Genomic DNA, 22,359 nt, shown 5'->3' on the forward strand with positions numbered 1-22,359 from the left:
GGGCAGGGAGTTAAGGCATTGTGGGGGGCATGGGGGGAAATGGTGACATAAACCCTCACAAACCTCTACTTTGCCTGAGAGGGCTTCTCTGACCCTGAAGGGAGGGCCCCTTTACTCTCACTTGGGGCTGCAGGGGGCAGAGGAGACCATAAAAAATTATTTAAAAAGGGGGAACCTGCTTTCACTCCCTGATCGCCATGGCAGGCTTGATCACCGACACGTTGGTGACTGGTCCCTCTGGATTAGCTCCGGATTCCTGAAATCAGGCATGGCTTTGTACAGAGACATGACCTTCGTGTCAGGAACAAGGCTGGAGAGGCAGAGATCCTCTCCATCCATCTGATGAAGGCTCCAGAGCCAGCAATTTATGGCTGGGGATTCTCTCCCCAATTCCCAGCCACAGGTTTTTGCTTTTTCACATGGTGAGCAGAACATGCTCTATGAGCATCAAAAGAGTGAGCCTAAATCTACAGGAACAGAATTTTGTAAATGGCCAGAGGAGGGCTGTGCTTTGGTTCTCTCTCCAACCTGAGAGGCCAGGTGGATGGTTTAGATTCCTATGAAATTGTGCCACTCCAGGTTTGCATCAAATACTTTCAGGCACTCATCGTATGGCGTGGCTGCCCTGTCATTCCAGCTAGCCAATTAAAATAATAAGGTCCTCCTGCTGCACAGGACACCAAATACCTGCCCCAAGACACACCCCTCCTGTATTACCAGGAATCCTTCCCTGAATCATATCCCAGAGTGTTCATTCATGGGAGCTGCCTTAGGTTTAACCCAGCATCCTCTTTAGAAATGCAGATCACCTGAGAAGGCTACGCAGGGAAACTTAATCCTGCCTTGAGCTCACCTTTGGCAAGGGGCAAGAATTTAAGAAAGGTGAAAAGGGAAGACATTATGTTAGAGCTGGGCATGTAAGAGGGGCAGCATCATGGGGGAGAGGTATTTGGGGACATTTACGGGCAATGCATAATGACAGTGTTGGACAACCAGGGGTAGGGAAGCAATATTACCAAACCCAGGCATGCAGCCCATAGAGGGAGGTGAGATAGGACCAAAGACAAGCTTATGTGCTTCTGTGGAGTCCAGGGCTGGCCTGGTGAGCCCTCCCACACCAGAGATTAGATGGAAGTGCCAGCCCTCTTCAACAGGACCTCTGGGCTTGGAGAAGAGGGGTTCCTCCATCCTACCCCACTCTTCACCTGGATATTGATAGCCCCAGTCTCTCTCATCATTTCTTTGGACACCTGGGAAATAAGATGATGGTAAGAGCCAGTTTCTCTTGGCTAGGTGGAAAGAAGGCTCCTTCCAGGGTCAGCGAGTGGCCAGGGGGCTGGAGATGCTTTGCAGGACTGGGCACAAAGTTAGCAGTCTGCCATAGGTACAGGTTTAGGAAAGCCTGCCGTGCCAATGCCAGCTGGTGGCATAAGTTCTTTACTTCACAGATTCTCTGAAGCTTCACATTGCCCTGCCCAACGGCATGGCTACCTCCTGATAACACCTCAGCCCAGCCTGTTCTCCCTGCGGGGAGGAGACAGTCAGGGGTCTGAGGTGGTTTTTATATGTTCTAGAAGAATCTACCCCACTTGGGCGCTCCAGTGATGGAGGCATCGGCTCCTGTGGCCATCATCTCAGAGTTTCATGGGAAGTGGCTCTCTGCCCACCACTCTGGGAAAACAAAAGCTCCCAGCTGAATGCACCCTGAAAGAGCTTTGCCAGTGTGGCAAGTGGCAATATGGGCTGCAGACAGGACGGGGAACACTATGAAAACTCGAACAGAATCAGTAGACTATCCTTGGCAGCCTCTTGGAGTTTAGATGGCTGGTGATAGTAACGATGAGATACAAAACCCAGTCAGCCTTTTTTTCCCCACCCCAACCACCTCCTTTAGGCAAAGATTGAATCAGGTTCCCAACAGAAAGGGGAATCAGATCTCATGGGACATCGTTTCATTTACCTTCTCCAACTCTTCCTTCATGAAATGGAGTAACTTGCCACAAAAATATTCAGAGGAGATGTCCCTTGCCTTCTTCTTTTATGCTACAGTCTTAGGGGAAAGACTCCTATTCACTAAACCTGATTTTCCCCTATTTTGAGAGAGTGTAAATTCAGCCATGTTGGATGGTCTGGGGCTTATACGGGAACACAAATGACCAGTCCCCAAATGTCTGTAAGCAAGGATCTTTAGAGATTAAATTACAGACAAAAGGTCCTTGCTAACTCCAGTGTTGTTCTTTTGTTTGTTACTGTCCACAAAAATCCCCTAGACCTTATAAAAGAGAGGGACTGAGATGAAAAAGGAAGGAATCAACAAAGCAAATGCCAAGAAGCATCTGTGTGGCTGAAAACCACTGAATAACTGGGGTGGTTTGATTTGATCTTGTCATGACAACATAGCCAAAAATGCAAGCAGAGCCATCCCAGGTGGCTGGTGACATGCAGGAATACGGGCTTGGTCTGAGAATGTTTTCAAAATGACACCCTACTGGAGGCTAAACCTGGGGGAGGCTAAACCTGGCAAACATACTGAATTTCACTTTGTGGACCTTTTTGAGTTAGGAAGAATGCTTTCAAAAATCCCCCAGGGGAGAAGTGCTGAGCCTGACCGAACTCCCCATCTCTCCCGTTGTGTTCCAAGCCCCTTTTAGTATAATTATCGTGTAGAAGCACATTATCAGCGCTCAGAGACTCTCCCAGCCTACTCATTTTTAACTGTCAGGAGTCACATTCAAGGTTTTTGTTTGTTTGTTTGTTTGTTTCACTTTCTGCTCCAGTTTTGTGCTTGATCATCTTAATACTTCCTATCCGTATAGCAAAACTTTTTTTAGCTGATAGGGTTTTCAGTGAAATTAAGACTCCACTAAGAAGAAAACATATGAAAGTCAAAACTAAAATATGCTTACTAAAAGAGAAAATGCCAAGCATTCAGTTCCTTGTGTTCTTTTCATTAGCATCTCTAAGTAAAGGCAATGAGCCCACTTTGACCTGGATACCAGTGAATTTCAGAACAAGAATTGGCCTAATGATTTTAAGATGCTCCAGTAAAAACAATTTACCCAGAGCAGTTAGTTGAAAATAGTTTTTATGACAATGAGCCAGAGAATAGTTGTTTATTTTTCCTTTATTAAAAAATTGTAACTCCTAGGTCATACTCTCTCATTTAAAGCAGGGTGCCCTCATTTGGTCTCAAAATGTCAAAAAGAGCCCAAATGATTAATGTAAGACCTTGGGAGATGCTCAGGGCCCTGCCAGGGCTTCACTGTGTACTACAGGGAGAACAGTTAACCATTCCTGAGCTCAGCTTTGCCTTCTTGCTTGCTCTTAATCATATAGCAAAAGAATACAAGGCAATTTCCGAATGAATGAAGGTGATGCTTTTGGGGTTGCAACAAAACCAGCAGACACAAAGCAGTGGCTGACTGTAGACCCACCAGAGGGAGACCTGGGTGTTAATTGTCTACAGTGTGCAAAAGTCAATGGCAAGACATTATTTACCAAAATGATTTCTCAAGATCAATTTCTTGCCTCAGTAAGCATCGTACAAAAAATTTATGTTTAGGTTTCCCATGGCAACAAGCATGTGTCCATCATGCTGATATATATATTTTTTTTTTCCCTCTGATATTCTAAAGGCCTTTTTGGTGGGGCAAGATGACAGCATAGAGAGGTGTGGAATTTAGGTAGTCCTCTAGAGCAACTAGTAAATATCCAGGAACAACAAGTATATAATCTGGAACTATTGTTGGGGGACATCTGTGACTGGACACACATCATACACCAGTCTGGAATGAGTGGCATGGCTGAGACTGCAGCATAGAACTGTAAGTAAAGCTCCCCAAACTGCGGAATTGGCACCCCTCTCCCACTGGCACAGCAGGCTGACTTGGAAGACGTCCCTGTGGGAAAAAGGAGCAGTCCCTGCTGGGATTAAGAGAATGTAGCTCAACCAAGCTCCAATTGTGGTTTTAGTTAAAAAATTTGGACTACTGAATACAAGCTACAAGCACAGACAAACCTGGAACAAGCAAGGAAGGAACCTGATGTCTGTCACAGCAGAGAGGAGACAGGGACTGATGGAAAAATAAATAAATAAAAACAGAGACTTTTGGAGACAGTTGAGCTCAGAATACTGGCATATGGCTGTGTCCCAAGAAAAGGGGCACATAGAAATGGGTACCAATTCCAGTCGGCCAGAAAAACTGGGGGCTGGGGACTGGCTCTGAAAAGGGGTTTCTTTCTTTTTTCTTTTTTACCTCTCATTTTAAGTAGCTCATTAGAGAAAGCCTCAGGAATTTTCAGTTGTCGGCACTGACCCAGGCAAGGGTGGAGTTAAGAGAGTCAGAGAGACAAAGGAGGAAATGTAGGAGATAATTTTGTGAAGGGCTTATCTTCCCTAAGAAAGGGGGTGGGGCCTCAGCTTGAGGGGTTGCCTTCCATCAGAGAATTCAGACCCCAGGGACTGGGGGAAAAGAAAACAAACAGAAACAGCTTAAGCTTAACTTCTGACACCTTGGCCCCTGGCCAGGACAAGGTCCACTGAGAATTAAAGACACAGCACCTCTTTACACTGGTGGGGAACTATAGGCTGACAGGCACCACATGCTAAGTAGGATAGGAAATGCACAGAGTCTAGAGGCCTCACAGGAAAGTTTGACAACTTCTGGGTCTCATCCTCAGGGAAACCCAATACTGATTACACCCTTCTCCTGAGACCTGGGCCCATCTGGTCTGGGAAAATCTGATTGGGATAATCAAGGAAACCAGATGCTTAGACAACAAAAAATTATGAGTCACATTAGGAAAAATGAAGATACAGCCCAGTCAAAGGAACAAACTTATACTTCAAATGAGATACAGGTGTTGAAACAACTAATTAAAGATGTTCAAAAAAATCTTCTAAGTCAAATCAGTGAGCTGAAAGAAAATGTGGAGAAAGAGATGAAGGATATAAAGAAGACACTGGGTCACCATAAAGAAGAATTCATAAGCTTGAAAAAACAAATGGCAGAGCTTATGGGAATGAAGGGCACAATAGAAGAGATGAAAAACACAATGGAGACATAAAATGGTAGATTTTAAGAGGCAGAAGAAAGGATTCATGAACTGGAGGACAGGACATCTGAAATCCTACACACACACACACACACACACTCTCACACAAAACAGATAAGGAAAAAAATGCAAAAATATGAGCAGTCTCAGGGAATTGAATGACAATACAAAGCATTTGAATATACATGTCATGGGTGTCACAGAAGGAGAAAAGAAGGGAAATGGGGCAGAAGCAACAATGAAGGAAATAATCACTGAAAACTTCCCATCTCTTATGAAAGACATGAAATTATAGATCCAAGAAGTGCAGCATACCCCAAACAGAATAGATCCAAATAGACCTACTCCAACACACCTAACAATCGTATTACCAAATGTCAGAGACAAAGAGAATTCTGAAAGCAGCAAGAGAAAAGTGATCCATCACATAAAACAGAAGTTCGATAAAACTATGTGCAGATTTCTCAATATAAACCATGGAGGCAAGAAGGCACTGGTATGATATATTTAAGATGCTGAAAGAGAAAAACTGCCAACAAAGAATTCTATATCTGGCAAAACTGTCCTTCAACAATGAGGGAGAATTTAAAATATTTTCAGACAGAAACTGTTCCAATTTGCTAATGCTGCCATTATGCAAAATATCAGAAAATGGATTGACTTTTATAATAGGGGTTTATTTGCCTACAAATTTACAGTTCTACAGCCATAAAAGTGGCATCAACAAGGCATCAACAAGAGGATATCTTCACTGGTATCCAAAGCAGCTCTGTCAGCTGGGAAGGTGCATGGCTGGCATCTGCTATTCCTTTACTCCCAGGTTGCATTTCAAAATGGCATTCTCCAAAATGTCTCTGGGCTTGTTTCTCTTAGTTTCTCTGGAGAAAATTCTGGTCTAGCATCTCAAAATGTCAGCTAGCATCTGGGTCTCCTGGCTTAGCATATCCTGGGGCATTTTCATCTCTCTGCTCTCTGTGTGAGCTCTCTTTGAAGGACTCCAGTAACTAATCAAGGTCTACCCTGAATGGACAGGGTCTAATCTCCATGGAAACATTCAATCAAGAGGTCATACCCTAATCAAAAAGATTAATAACTCTTCCCCCACAAGATTGCACTAAAGAATATGGTTTTCTGGAGGACATAGTATATCTAAATGGGCACAGACACTGAGAGAGTTTGTGAACAAGGGACTTGCTCTACAAGAAATACTAAAGGGAGAACTACAGGCAGATAGGAAGACAGGAGAGAGAGGTTTGGAGAAGAGTGTAGAAATGAAGACTATCAGTAAGAGTAAAAAGAGACAGAGAAAAAAATAAAAATAAAATAAGATATGACATATAAAATCCAAAAGACAAAATGGTAGACGGTAGATATTACATTGAATGAAGTTGGCCAGAAGCAAGAGGAAGAGGGCTGTGTGGGCTCACTAATATGAATTAACATTAATGAGTGAACCTTGACAGTTAAAGTTGAGAACACAGGTTATCAGAGATGGAGGGGGGGTAGAGATCAGGCATCTGGTGCTGAGGGAGTATGGAATGTTCAACAGGATTGATTGTGTAGATCAGAGATGGATAGCATGATACTATGTGATGGTAGCACAATATTGTAAGTACTCTGAACAAAGAAGAGTGTGAGTACAGGTGAAGGAGGAGGGCTGGGGGCATGAGTGATACCAGAGGGAAGGACAGAGGATAAAGACTGGGACTGTATAACTTAGTGAAGCCTAAAGTAGTCAATGATGGTGATTAAGTGTACTAATATAAGAATGTTTTTACATGAGGGAGAACAAATGAATGTCAACATTGCAAGGTGTTGGAAACTGGATGGTGTAGGGGAAAAAAGACAATCAATGCAAACTGGAGTCTACAATTAACAGTAACATTGTAAGATGCTTCCATGAATTGTGGTAGAGGCAATATACCAAAGCTAAATGTCTGTAAGAAGGGGATATAAGAGAGTGATATGGGATTCTTGGTGTTGTTGTTGTTGTCTGACCTTTTCATTGTATTTTATTTTATTTTTATTTTTCTCCTATCTTTTATATTTTTATTCTTCATTTTTTTCTGCTCTTCCTCTTTCTTTGTGGAAGGAATGGAAATATCCTCAAATAAACTGTGGTGGTGAATACATAATTATGTGATTATACCTAGAATCATTGATTGTTTACTTAGGAAGGACTGTATGGTGGGTGAATAAAACTGTTTAAAAAGTAAACACAGGGATACAAGTTCTGGAGAAAATGTGGAGAGAGGGTTGGATTTATTCATTGTTGGTAGGAAGTAGAATGGAGCAGCCCATCTGGAGGGCAGTGTGGTCATTCCACAGGAAGATAAGTATGGTGTTGCCATATGATCCAGCAACCCTGTTACTGGTTGAAAACTTGGAGGAACTGAGAGCAGGGTCACAAGTGGACATTTGCACACTGGTATTTGTGGCAGCGGTATTCACAATTTGCAATGGATGGAGGTGGCCTAAGAGTACTGTTCTGGTTTGCTAAAGCTTCTGTTAAGCAAAATACCAGAAATGGATTGGCTTTATAAAAAGGGTTTTATTTGGTTATACAATTACAGTCTTAAGGCCATAAAGTGTCCAAGGTAAGGTATCAATAGAGTACCTTCACTGAAGGATGGCCATTGTTGTCTGGAAAACCTGTTAGCTGGGAAGCCATGTGGCTGGCATCTGCTTGCTCCCAGGCTGTGTTTCAAAATGATGTTCTCCAAGACATTGCTCTTAGGGCATTTTGTCCTCTCTTAGCTCTAGCTCCTCTTCAAAATGCCACTCTCACTTGTTCTCCAAAATGTCACTATTAGCTGCTCTGAGGTTCTTGTCTGTGAACTCCTTTATACAACTCCAGTGATCCAATTAACACCCACCCTGAATGGGCGGGGTAACACCTCCATGGAAATTATCCAATGAAATGTTTCACTCACAGTTGATTGAGTCACATCTCCATGGAAACACTGAACCAATAGGTTCCAACCTAATCAACACTAATACATTGGCCCCCACAAGATTGCATCAAAGATAATGGCATTTTGGGGGACATAATACATCTAAACCAGCACAGGTACATCGAATGATAAATGGAATGGTGGACTGTGGTGTACACATAAAATAGAATATTGAGCGGCAGCAAGAAGGAATGAAGTTGTGAGGTATGCAACTAGGTGAATGGATCTTGAAGACAATAGGTTGAGTGAAATAAGCCAGAAATGAAAAGACAAACAGTTTAATGCCTCACAAATACGGACTAACAATAATGTGCAAAATCTGAGAATTGAAATCTGGGAGCATGGGTTACCAGGGGAAAGCTTATATAAAGTTTCCTCAATTGTAAGCTCTTATAGCAGTCACATCTATTCATGAGTTGTAATGGTTATTTTTAAATTCTGAAATACTGAGCTGTTTGTGTGTGACCTAGTCGGTTCCTGGAGCTTCGAGTATCTGGTGGCACCTGGGACTCAGAGCCAGAGTTTGGCAGCTGTGAGTGTCGGCATTGCCCCATATAGCAATTGTTAAAGAGGCTAAAAAGGAGATCAGACTTCTATTGGAGATATGAATGAAATGGACTTGGTTGAGACTGGGGTAGGTCAGACTAAAGGGTAGAGGATGATATTAACTGTGTTTTAAAACTTTGTCCTCTGTGTGGGAAGAGACATTTATTTGGTGCAAAATCTTTATTTTCTGTAGCACACTATTTAATTTAACTTGTATAGTCAGTTTACTCAAACACCATAATTACATGGAACCTTGAATTGAGTGTGAGATCTAGTTGGTTTGTACAGTTTAGCATGAAGACACGATACATCCCAGGGTAATTTGGGCAGAGAAGAAAAAGTTTTGCAAAGCCCCCTTGAGGGACTGGGGAAAAATATGGAAATTCCCAGCTGAGAAATTTCTGATACTCTCGCAAGAATTGAGGACTACTAGTTTAGTAGGCTGAGCCCTCAATCCTGGGGCTTGCCCTTAAGAAGCTTCTTACTGCAAAGGAGAGGCTAAACCTACCTTATAATTGTTCCTGAGAGTCACCCCCAGAGAACCTTTTTTGTTGCTCAGATGTGGCCTCTCTCTCTCTAAGCCAACTCGGCAGGTAAACTCACTGCCCTCCCCACGATGTGGGACATGACTCCCAGGGGTGTAAAGCTCCCTGGCAACGCGGGACATGACTCTTGGGGATGAGCCTGAACCTGGCTTTGTAGGATTGAGACAGACTTCTGGACCAAAAGGGAGAAGAGAAATGAAGCAGAATAAAGTTTCAGTGGCTGAGAGATTTCAAATGGAATCGAGAGGTCATTCTGGAAGTAACTCTTATGCATTATATAGATATCCTTTTTAGTTTTTAGTTTATTAGAATAGCTAGAATGAAATGTCTGAAACTGCTGAACTGCAATCCAGTATCCTTGGTTCTTGAAGATGATTGTATAACTACATAGTTTATATGGTGTGACCATGTGATTGTGACAACCTTATGGCTCACACTCACTTTACCCAGTGTATGGACAAATGAGTAGAAAAATGAGGAGAAAAAGTAAATGAATGGTAGGGGGGAGAAGCAGTATGGGATGTTTTGGGTGTTCTTTTTTTACTTTTTTATTTTTATTCTTATTTCTATTTTTATTTTTTGGAGTAATGAAAATGTTCGAAGATTGATTGTGGTGATGAATGCACAACTATATAATGATACTGTGAACTGATTGTACACATTGGATGATTGTTTGGTATGTGAATATATTTCAATAAAATTGCGTTTTTTTAAAAAAGGCCTTTTCAAGGCAGCTGCCCAGGAATCTGAGACCCTCTGCCTCAGCCTCAATCAGGAGCAGAGTGCATCCATGGTCTTCTGACTCTTACTTTGGCTGTAGTTTTCCCACTGTGGGGTCAGGACAACATCCCCCACCCTGCTACCTTTGCACTCTGAAGTGTAAAGCATGCAGAATATCAAACACTATGCTTGAGGATCCATCTTGGTGATGGTACCCCACTTATAGCATCACCATCCCAAATTATCCAGGCTTTGGCTCTTGTCTGCCATTATCTTTAAGGTTTTCTTTATTCTTAAGCCTTGCATCTCTTTCTGAACTTTGCTATTCAATATCAGCATGTTAGATTTCCTTAACTGTAGGCCATCTTCATCCAGTCTTGGGTATCACCTGACCCAACAAGCTGGTGTTCCTCGACTTCTGGTCCTTGATCTGCCCAATTTTACTGCTGCCGATACCTCTCTGTGGTCCTCTATCCTCCAATACTACCAAAGAGTTCATGTACCTGGCCAGGCATGAGGTTGCCTCAAAGCCATTGTTGGAATCCCCAAAAGGCAGCCATATAAGACACAGGTGATCAAAACGGCTCTTTCAAGTCCAGGGCTTCTCAAAGTGTGGTTCCTGGATCAATAGCATCAGCAACTTGTGAGAACTAGTTAGAGATGCAAATTCTTAGGCTCCATACAAATATCCTGAATCAAATGGGGTCCAGCAGTCTGTGCTTTAACCAGCCCTCCAAGAAATTCTGATGCATACTAAAATTGGAAAACCACCAATCTAGAGCATCAGGATCAAGGCAAAGTCAAGGGAAGTGGACAGAGATATCTGGCCCTTGAGAGCCAGTGGGCAAATTGGGCCTTCCATGGGAAACCTGTAGTAAATCTTTAATGATCCCTCTTGGAACCCAAGAGACATTACTGGCCTTGGCTCCTTTTGGGTTGTACTAGCTACTCTGACTCTCACCTTTTGGGAAGAGGCAATGGCTGAAGCAGTGACCAAGAAAGGCTTCTTGGGGAAGTTCAGGGGCACAGTTTCATTCAACCAGTTTTGCCAGAGTCAGGTACAAACCCGTCAATAAGTTGCTGAAGCGCAGGGATCCTGTAGGTAGGGCCTGTCTCCCAAGGATGGCATGTGATGATGACATTACTGAGGTAGAGACAGAGGCATCAAACTATGTGGAATCCCCAATCTGCACCAGCCTCTACCCAGAGCAGGTGTCTGACAAAAGGACATGATCAGAGACAATCAAGGATCTTTTAAAGAATATGCACCTCTAGTCTGGATAGGGAGAACAGACAGACTTGTGTAAGAACCTACAGAAGCTGCCAGACTCTGAGAGTAGTCTCCTGTGCTTTTTCTATTCCAGCCTTCAAAGAGCTCTGCTAAATAAACTCTTTACCCTCATTGTCTGACTGCTTTTAAGAGTCTATTACATGCAGCCTTTTGGGTCCTTGCTTTGCTCCTGTTTTTCTAATGACAGCCTAGAAGGACCATGGCTTTGCCTTAACTCTTCAGTTCAATCTTTCTCCTGGGTTTAGCAAACATTTATTAAGCACTCCCTATGTGCCAGGTACTCAGAATACAAAGAAAAATGAGAAACGATCTCTGCTCTCAGTGAGCTCACAGCTTAGACATATAAACCGATCCCTTCAATTCTGAGTGACGAGTACTATTATAGGGGTGTGGAGGAATTGTTTGCTCATCACTATCTTAATACCTTTCTTCTGGCAGCAGAACCTCTCCTCCCTGGAGGTGAGGGTGAGGCCATCTATGACCCTGGCCATCCCTCTCACTTCCAGGAGAGTGTGCATGACCCTGGCCTGACCTATCAGAACACTCTATTCTCTTGGCCATGTCATGGCTGATACATGACCCAAGGAAGATGAGAGTCCCTCCATGAGATTTGACATATAGCATCTGGGAGATAAAGGGTCTCTCTACAGAATTGTGATCTTTAGGGACAACCATGTAAGCCTCAAAATGTGGGTGGCCATCTTTCCCACTCATAAACCTCTGGAAGAATGACACCAACACAAAAGAAAGCCAAAAAAGTTGAGATAGAACCCTGATAACTCCATTTGAAATTCTGAATCAGAGGATGCCTGAAGGTCAATCTAGCACCTTTCAGGAGTATGAGCCAATGAATTTGTAATTTCATGTTTGTTAGTCTTAGCTGGGTTACTGGCATTTGCACCTGAAAGAGGGCACACCTGAGAGCTCAGTGGAGCTTACGGATGGCTGGAAGGGGATGAGGTGGGTGGGAATTTCAAGGAAGGCTTTGCTGAGATGGTGTGGCCTCCATACACTTCCTTGTAACACAGACAGTCACCCTGAGAATGCACAGCCCTCAGCTGATCCCCTGGGCTGACAGGTCCTGACCACAGTACTGAAGATTTCTGGACTGCATCAGGGAGTAATCCAGATACCCAAAAACAATAGTCAAGGATTTCCTGAAAGAGGATGTGCCAGTTTGAATGTATTATGTCCCCCCTAAATGCCGTTATCTTTGATGTAATCTTGTGTGGGCAGATGTATCAGTTTTGATTAGATTGTGATTCTTTGAGTGTTTCCATGGAGATGTGCCCACCCAACTGTGGGTGAAGACTCTAATTGGATAATTTCCATGGAGGTGTGGCCCCACCCATTCAGGGTGAGCCTTAATCAGTGGAGCCATATAAATGAGCTGACAAACAGAAGGAACTCAGTGCAGCTGAGAGTGACATTTTGTAGAGGAGCTACAGCCGAGAGGGACACTTTGAAGAAAGCACAGGAGCTGCAGATGAGAGACAATTTGAAGACGGCCATTGAAAGCACTCTTGCTCCAGAGAAGCTAAGAGAGGACAAATACCCCAAGTGCAACTAAGAGTGACATTTTTGAGGAACTGCAGCCTAGAGAGGAACATCCTGGGAGAAAGCCATTTTGAAACCAGAACTTTGGAGCAGACGCTGGCCACATGCCTTCCCAACTAACAGAGTTTTTCCAGACACCATTGGCCATCCTCCAGTGAAGGTACCCGATTGCTGCTATGTTCCCTTGGACACTTTATGGCCTTAAGACTGTAACTGTGTAACCAAATAAACCCCCTTTTATAAGAGCCAATCCATCTCTGGTGTTTTGCATTCCGGCAGCATTAGCAAACTAGAACAGAGGACATCTACAAAGATGAAGGGGATATAGCTCAAGCTGTATTGCCTCATTACCACTTCCAAGCCCCCACACCCTGACTGGAAGGCCAGAGCCACTTTCTGCTTTGGTAAACAGACCACGCTGTAGTTACTCCAAAGGATCCCTTGCCATAAACTGTGGCTGAGCCAAGTGGATCCAGGAAATCCAAGGCTGGGACTAAGGGCCTTGATTTTGAGGTTTTTTTGTGTCTAGTAATCATCAAAAAAGATACATTGTGTTTATATTTATATACATTGTGTGTGTGTGTGTGTGTGTGTGTGTGTGTGTGTAAAGAGTTCTGTGATACCAGGCAAGATGTAGGTTAGAATAACTTCAAATATCAAGTTAATAATTAAAGCATTTTCCATTTATTGACTTATGTGGCAGGCAATGCGCTAGGAGTTTCTTGGTTAGTCCTCAGAGCAACTGTGTGAGAAAAATATCTGTTGACAGAGAGAAGTGAGGCAGTGGAGAGAGAAGTGGGCTTAGATTCAGAACACTTGGGTTTGGGTCTCAATTCTGCCACTAACTTCTAATTGGCTGTAAAATAGGGCCTAGATAGTCCTGGAATCATGGGCTTTTTCTGAAGACTAAATGAGAAAATGTCTGACAGGTGCTCAATAAATAATTATTGGTTGTGAATGACAGCTTCAATCTTACTTATGAGGAACAAAATCCTTAGAGGTCTTCCATACTGGTTGCATGTTAGAATCACCTGGAGGGTTTTAAAAATTCCTAACGCCCCAAGAATTCCTAAGCAAAGCAGCCAGAGTTGAACACTAGTGGATTAAGTGAGTTGTATGAGATTGCACAGCCAGCAGGTGGCAAGGCTGGGACTTGAGCCCAGAGCCACTGAGAACAAAACCCAAGCTCTGGTCTCTGGCTTAAAGAGCAAATCCGTGGGACTCAAAGCATTGGTAACACCTGCGTGTCACACAGCATATGTAATGTGGGTTGCTGGCCTCCGCTGGCTTCCCTGGACAAGACTTACTTGTCACAGCAGGGATGGTATTTTCCCAGCTGATCCAGTTCAGTGTCTCTTTCTCTGGTTGCACCGATCTCAAATAGAGGGGCCCTTTGGGAATACTGCAGACAACATATGCAGTTACAGAGAATGATCTAAAGGTTTCCTTCTGATTCAAGGGATTACTCCATCACAACTTAAAAAAACTGCTACTTCTCATTATACTGAGTTGTACACTTCACAAAGCACTTCCATACTTATTTCCCAGCTCTGCTACTTCCTAGCTAAGTGACTTTGGGTAAGTTATTTAACTTCTCTGTCTCTCAATTTCCTCATCTGAGAAACTGGGATAATAACAGTGTCTATCCCAAAGGGTTTCTGTGATGATTAATGATATAATATGTGTAAAGCACTGGAGAATAGGAACTGCCACATAGAAAGTGTGCAATAATGTTAGCAATTATTAAATTCAGACTTTCCAGCAACCGAGGCTCATTGTCTTACACAAAGTAACCAGCTAGTAATGGCAGAGTTGCACTTGAGTCCAAGTTTCCCAAGTCTAAAGGCCCTCTCCTTCCATGCTGAACAGGCCACGTCTTCATCGTCATCCACTGGACTAAGCAGTGGCTGCCCACCATTGAGTCTATCTCTAGTTCTTCTCCGTCCAATTAATCTTTTCTCCTTTTTATTTATAATTTTTGGCTTATTTCATTTTTAATTGTAAAGCACTTATTTTGTTTTTAATTTAAAAGTAAAATGATAGTACTGAAAATTGTGGAGTAAGAAAAATCCATCAATAATCCCACAAATTGGATACTCACTCCTTACTGCAGAATCAATGCCCTGAGCACCTGGTTCTTTACATCAGTGGTTCTTGTTCATTAGAGGCCATTAGAACCATCTGGAAAACTTGTTTAAAGTTCACATTCCTGGCCTCTAGCTCCAAATGTTCTGATTCAGCTGGACTAGGAGTGGAGACCTAGATACTCCTGATAACAACATCCTGGAATCAGTCTTGATAAATATTCTCATTCAGGGCTGTTATCTTGGCATCTCTCCATTCCTATCCTGTTTTATGGAAATATTTTATCATAAGCATCTTTCCTGGTTGGCTTTAAAACTATAACTTGGGCTCTACTGGGCTTCTACAAGTCATCATATTCACTTGTCATGGTGATATTTGGTGATAGGTGGTATTTGCCTAGCCGAGTCAGCTCAGACTCTTTCTGTTCACTTTGATCTCACATAAAGGTATGGGATCAGATGGAAGGAAATAACATTCCATCAAGGGAATGAACTCATGAATTTCTCCGGTGGAAACTTTAAATTGATTCTGTTTAAGCTGTTCAGGCAAGTCTGGGTTGTGATTAAGCCAAGAGGTGGATTAAGAGTGAAGTGGACCCAGAATCTGAGCCGGCTCATTCCACTGGGCAAACACCTAGTCCCCAGCCTGTTAACCTTGAAACTGCTCAAGAGATTCTACTGACTTTTATGCTGGAAAACACTTCTATGCCTACTGACCTGCCCAGGTTCATCCATCTGACTCACTCCTTTCAATTTAAAAAGCCATCCCTTCTCTCTAACCAGATACCCTTATATTCTCAGCTGGGAAGATGAGGGGACAAAACCCTTCCATGGGAGAGGAAAACAATAACCAGATTTTAATGTATCTTTCCTCCATCAGTGTTGTCAATCACTAAGAAATGACAATGACCTTGGCTTCAGGAAGCATGACCACAGTGTGCAACTCTGTGCTTATAAACCTAGTCATGCTATAAATCATTTGAATACCTCATAACCAAAAGACTCCCCTGAGATAACACAGCCTCTCGTCTTGTGGCCAAGGAGGAGGTCCAAGGCCTCTAGCCCTGTTTCCAGGATGTAGGTCCTGCCACTCAGTTTCACCCAAGGCCAAAGGGACCTGCTGCAGCACATGTGGACAGAATTCAACAAAACCAAAGACTGATTTATTCATTTTCAATAAACTAAGTAGTCAACCCTTCATGTTCATTGGTCAGCAGAAAGACATGACCTCAAAAGACAGATTCAGATGAGTTGCCTGGTGAATACAAAATTAAAATAAAAGAAGCTAGATGTTTTAAATCTTTTCACCAAGTCAGGGTCAGGTAGTAATTCTCCTCTATTAAGAGATCGACATTATTTTTTTCTGGCCAGTAAATCCTTTTCCTTTCTGATTCCTGGCTTTCTGACCAACTCCTTTATTTTCATCTTTCCCTTTTCAATGCTCCAAGCCAACTCTCAGAACTAAACTCCTGGAAGCATTGCTCCATCATAACCCTTGGTGGAGTTCGTGCCAATTTTACTTACACTTCCTCGTTAGGACTTGACTGTTTTATCATGATTTCTGATAGCTTCTCTTCTTATGCTTTACTACCAGTTTCCACTTTACCTAGCTCCTTTGCCTTTGTGCCTAAAAAGTCCTCTTGTGCCTTTGCGTTCATGTAATCAGTGAAGGAAGAGGAGATTTGAAAGTTGTCAGGGCTATGCAAACACCTCTGTCTATGCAAACACCTCTGTCTCTGGCAAGCTTGAGAAACTGGTTTTGCAGGAAGCTTGCTGTAGTGAGAAATAGGGTTTATGGAAAGGGTGCTTGGCACGGAAAAGTCTTGTGAATGTAGGAATGTATGTCACAGGCACTGTTTCCCGGCAAGGTCCTGCACCCTTTGTCCACAGGTGGGGCAGATTCCAGCGAGGTCAGGTCTTCACCCAGGCGCGGCTTCCGGGCACCAGATGTCCAAGGGTTGATGATGTCACTGGGGCAGAACTGCAAGAGGCCACCACCTCTTACTTTCTGTGCCCTTTGCACAGGGGACTAGAACAAAGCCTCCAGCTGGTCTTCGTATCGAACACACGGTTCCTCAGCCTCGGCACCAGTGACATTTTGGGCAAAGTAATTCTCTGCAGTGGGAGCTGTTCCTGCATTGCAGAATGTTTAGCAGCATCCCTGGCCTCTACTCATTAAATGCCAGTAGCACTTCTCCAAGTTGAAACAACCAAAACTGTGTTCAGACATTGCCAAATATCCCCTGGGGGTCCAAGATAACCCGGGTTAAAGGTGACCCTGCTGCTTTAAGGTCATAGCAAAGAGATGGGAAGAGAGAAAGCAGCTGACACAGGACCTTTAATTTCGGGTGGGTGCAGAGAAAGAGCAAGTCTACAGTGAGGGAAGTGTTGCGCAATCAAGTATATTCTGGAACAGAGGGCCCAGATGGTCTCCTGCCACATCTCAAAAATGTATTTGTTCAGCAACTATTAAATATGGTATGTGCAGATATCTACCTATCTGTAGATTCCAGCCAGGTTCAGTGACTCCCTGAAAGCTACTCACATCTATTATATTTATTCTCTCTGACTCAAATTAAACAGGATTTTGAATTTAAAAAAAAATTTTAAGTAAGGAAATTACTCTTTTAAAGTCCTCAAAGTTTTCAAACCCAGCATCTTAAGAACTATTGTTATTGTTGATGATATTGTTATTGCATTAAAAACATTGAGGGTAATTGAAAAGAAATGAAAATATCCACTCCTATTTCATCCCCATTCCACCCCCAAAATCCAGTGGCTTTCATGTTTTTATTTTCCTTTGAGTCCTTAACCATATAATTGTATCCTTTTCTTAACATAAAACTCTTGAATAGACCCAATTTCAAATTCTCAACCCCATTTTTCTAATGAGGTGGGCTTTTATGGCATATGTATACATGTGGCGTGCTTTTGGTATATGAAGATATTTTGAAAGAAAATGTGAATACCTGTACATTTTAATTCAGCAATAATGTAATATTTAGTAGAGGGCATCTAGAAAGATGGTTTCAGTCTTGATTACTTAGATTTGCTCCATATCACTCTACTTAATGATGGAACTTTAAACAGAAAGTGACCTTAGGAATCATCCAGATTTCTCACTTTACAGATAAGTAAACTATGTCCCAGACAGGTTGACTGTTTGGCCAAGATAACATGAAGAGTCAATGACAGGGCTGGGAAGAAAACCCAGGCCTCTTGGTTTCCCCACAAAAGCTGATGGGTTCTTACCTAATCACCTCTTTTACTGTATGTACATAAAAGTTTATTGAGCTGAAGAGGAAATACAAATGGCTCAAAAACATGAGAAAATGCTCAACTTCACTGGCTATTAGGGAAATGCAAATTAAAACCACAATGAGATATCATTTCATACCTACCAGGATGGCCGTTATCCAAAAAATAGAAAATTACAAGTGCTGGAGAAGATGTGGAGAAAGAGGCACACTTATTCATTGTGGGTGAGAATGTAGAATGGTGCAACCACTCTGGAAGACAGTGTGGAGGTTCCTCAGGAAGCTAAGTATAGATTTGCCATATGACCCAGCTATTCCATTGCTAGGTATATACTCAAAGGAACTGAAACTTAAGATACAAACAGACATTTGTAAACTGATGTTTATTGCAGCATTATTCACAATTGCCAAGAGATGGAAATAGCCCAAATGTCCATCAATGGATGAGTGGATAAACAAACTGTGATATATAAACATGATGGAATATTATGCAGCTGTAAGACAGAACAAAGACATGGAACATATAACAACATGGAAGAACCTTGAGGACATTATGTTGAGTGAAGTTAGCCAGAAACAAAAGGACAGATACTGTATAGTCTCACTAATATGAACTAACATTAATGAACAAAGTTTGAGAGTTAAAAGCTGACAACACAGGCTACCAGGAGACAGAAAGAGGGTAGAGATTAGGCATTTGATGCTGAAGGACTACAGAATGTTTAGCAGGATTGATTGTATAGATCCAGAAATAGATAGCATAATACTGTGTGATGGTAGCACAGTATTGTAAGTACACCAAAGATGTCCATGAGTAAAGCTGAAAGAGGTAGGATAGGAGAATGTATGACACCAGAGGTAAAGATAGATGATAAAGACTAGGACTCTATAACTTGGCAAAAACTGGAGCGGCCAATGACTGCTACTAAATGTACAAATATAAAAATGTTTTTGCATGTGGGAGAGCAAATGAATGTCAACCATGTAGAGTGTTGAAAAAGGGATGGTATTTGGGAAAAAACATAATCAAAGAAACTGGAGTCTATGGTCAGCAGTAACATTGTAATATGCTTCCATTAAATGTAACAAAGGCACTATACCAATGCTAAATGTGTATGAGAGGGGGAGATAAGGGAGGGATATGGGATTCTTGGTAGTGGTGTTTTCTGTCCTAACTATTATATTGTATTGTATGACATGTTATTTTTCTTTGTATCATCTTTTTTTATTTTTTGCTAAAAAAGAAAAAGTTTTTTTTGTAGTAATCAATATTTTCAAGTGCTGATTGTGGTGATAAATGTACAACTTTATGATGATACCATGAATGACTGACAGTACACTGTGGATAAATGTATGGTATGTGAATATAACTCTATGAAACTGTAGGAAAAACATATATAGGAGTAAAAGTGTTGGAGAAAACATGGAGAGAGGGATGTACCTATCTACTGTTGATGAGCAGGCAAAATGGTGTAGCCTTTCTGAAGGTCAGTGTGGTGGTTCCACAAAAAGCTTGGTATGTGGGGGCCACGGAGTCCTGCAACCTCATTATGGGGTATGTCTTTGGAAGATCTGAGAACAGAGACATGAATGGACATTTGCACACTGGTGTTCATGGGGGCAGTATTCATGATTTGCAATGGGTGGAGGTGGCCTAAGGGTACATAGACTTAGGAACAGGATAGTGAACTGTGGTATATGCATATAGCAGAATATTGAGAAACTACAAGAAGGAGTGAAGCTATGAGACATGCAACAAGGTGAATGGATCCTGTACACAGCATTTTGAGTGAAGTACACCAGAAATAAAGGCAAACACTATAATGCCTCACCAATATGGACTAACTACAATGTGTAAACTCAGAGTTGAATCTTAGAACAGTCTAAGAGGGGAACAATTATTGAAATGTTCCCTAGATTGTAAGCTCTTACAGCAGTCAAATCTGTTCTTGAATTGTAATGGCTATCTCCAAACTCTGAGATGCTAATCCCTTAGTGTATAACCTGATTGGTCTCTGGAACATTGGGTATCTCTGTGACACCTGAAACTCAGAACTAGAGCTCGGGAGATATGAATGTCAGTATTAGAGCATAAAACAACTGTTAAAAAAAAAAAAAGCTGAAGAAGAGCCCAGACTTCAATTAGTGATACGAATGAAGCAGATCTGGTTAAGACTAGAGCAAACCAGGCCAAAGGGTAAAGGTTGAAACTGACTATGTTTTAAAACTTCAACTTCCATGTGAGACCAAGGGAAGAGATGTCTATTTGGTGCAGGAGCTATATTTTCTAAGCAGTATAACACTACAGTCAGTTTGTTCAAACACAATTACATGGAACTTTGAATAGGAAGTGAGATATGGTAGGTTAGTATAGGTTAGAGTGAAATAGTGACACATCCCAAAGTAATTTGGGCAGGGAATAAAAATATATTTACAGGACCCCCCTGAGGAGCTGGGGGAAAGTGCAGATGTGTTGGACTTCCTCACCTGGACTGATGCTGATGTTGTCACAAACATTAGGACTGGCGGTTTGATGTGCCGAGCCCTCTACCATGGGACTTGCCCTTATGAAGCTCATCACTGCAAAGGAGAGGCTAAACTTGCATATAAGTGTGCCTAAGAGTCTCCCCTGAGTACCTCTTTGTTGCTCAGATGTGGCCCTCTCCCTCTCTCTAACTAAGCCACCTCAGCAGGTGAACTCACTGCCCTCCCCCTACGTAGGACCCAACTCCCAGAGGTGTAAATCTCCCTGGCAACATGGGATATGACTCCCGGGGATGAATCTGGACCCCGGCATTGTGGGATTGAGAATATCTTCTTGACCAAAAGGGGGTTGCAAAATGAAACGAAAAACGTTTCAGTGGCTGAGAGATTTCAAATGGAGTCGAGAGGTCACTCTGGTGGACATTCTTACGCACTATATAGATAACACCTCTTAGGTTTTAAAATATTGGAATAGCTAGAAGTAAATACCTGAAGCTATCAAACTCCAACCCAGTAGTCTGGACTCCTGAAGATGATTGTATAACAATGTAGATTACAAGGGGTGACGGTGTGATTGTGAAAACCTTGTGGATCACACTCCCTTTATCTAGTGTATAGATGGATGAGTGTAAAAAAGTGGGGACAAAAACTAAGTGAAAAATACAGTGGGATGGGGGGATGATTTGGGTGTTCTTTTTTACTTTTATTTTTTATTCTTATTCTGATTCTTTCTGCTGTAAGGAAGATGTTCAAAAATAGATTGGGGTGATGTATGCATAACCATATGATGGTACTGTGAACAGTTGATTCTATACCATGGATGATTGTATGGTTTATGAATATATTTTAATAAAACTGAATTTAATTAAAAAAAGTTTATTGAGGCAAGGACAAGTTATTATTTCTGATAAGGGCCCATTATCCAGAATATATAAGGAACTCTTACAATTCAACAACAGAGAGACAAACACCCAATTTAAAAATAGGCAAAGAACTTGAATAGATGGTTCTCCAAAGAAGATACATAAATGGCCAACAAAGCACATGAAAAGAGGCTAAATATTTTTAGGCATGAGGGAAATGCAAATCAAAACCACAATGTGATAGCACTTCACACCACTAGGAAGGCTATAATAATAATTTAAAAAGTAACAAGTATTTTTGAGGATGTCAAGAAATTGGAATCCTTGTACATTGTCGATGGGAATGTAAAATGGTGCTGCATCTATGGAAAACAGTTTGACATTTCCTCAAAAAGTTAAACATAGAATAACCATATAATTCCACTCCTGGGTATATATCCCAAAGAATTGAAAGCAGGTATTTAAACAAAATACACAAATGTTCATAGCTGTACTACTCACAATAGCCAAAAAGTGGAAACAACACAAATATCCATCAATTGATGGATGTATGATAAAATGAGGAATGTCCATACTATGGAATTTTATTCAGCCATAAAAAGGAATGGAATACTGATAGATGCTACAAGATGGATCACCTGGAAAACACGATGCTAGGTGAAAGACACCAGATACAAAAGGTTACATATTGTATGATTCCATTTACACAAAATATCCAGAATAAATAAATCTATAGAGACAAAAAGCAGATTAGTAGTTGCCAGGGCCTGGTGGGAAGGGATAATGGGGAGGGACTGTTTAATAAGTATGAGTTTTATTTTGAAGTAATGAAAATATTTTGCAATTTGATAGAGGTGGTTGTTGCAAAATACTGTGAATGTACTAAATGACACTGAATGGTACACTTTAAATTGGTTAATTTTTTGTTACATGAATTTCACTTCAATAAAATTATTTAAACTGCAGAATTTCTTGATAATACAGATAGAAAATATCACTTGGA

At 41.7% G+C, this 22,359-nt stretch overlaps 1 pseudogene; it reads left to right on the forward strand.

Moving 5' to 3' along the window:
- Nucleotides 1–22,359, forward strand: part of LOC119506815 — a 48,408-nt pseudogene that overhangs the window by 23,591 nt on the left and 2,458 nt on the right.

Source organism: Choloepus didactylus, chromosome 12 (assembly GCF_015220235.1).
Source record: "Choloepus didactylus isolate mChoDid1 chromosome 12, mChoDid1.pri, whole genome shotgun sequence".
NCBI lineage: Eukaryota > Metazoa > Chordata > Mammalia > Pilosa > Megalonychidae > Choloepus > Choloepus didactylus.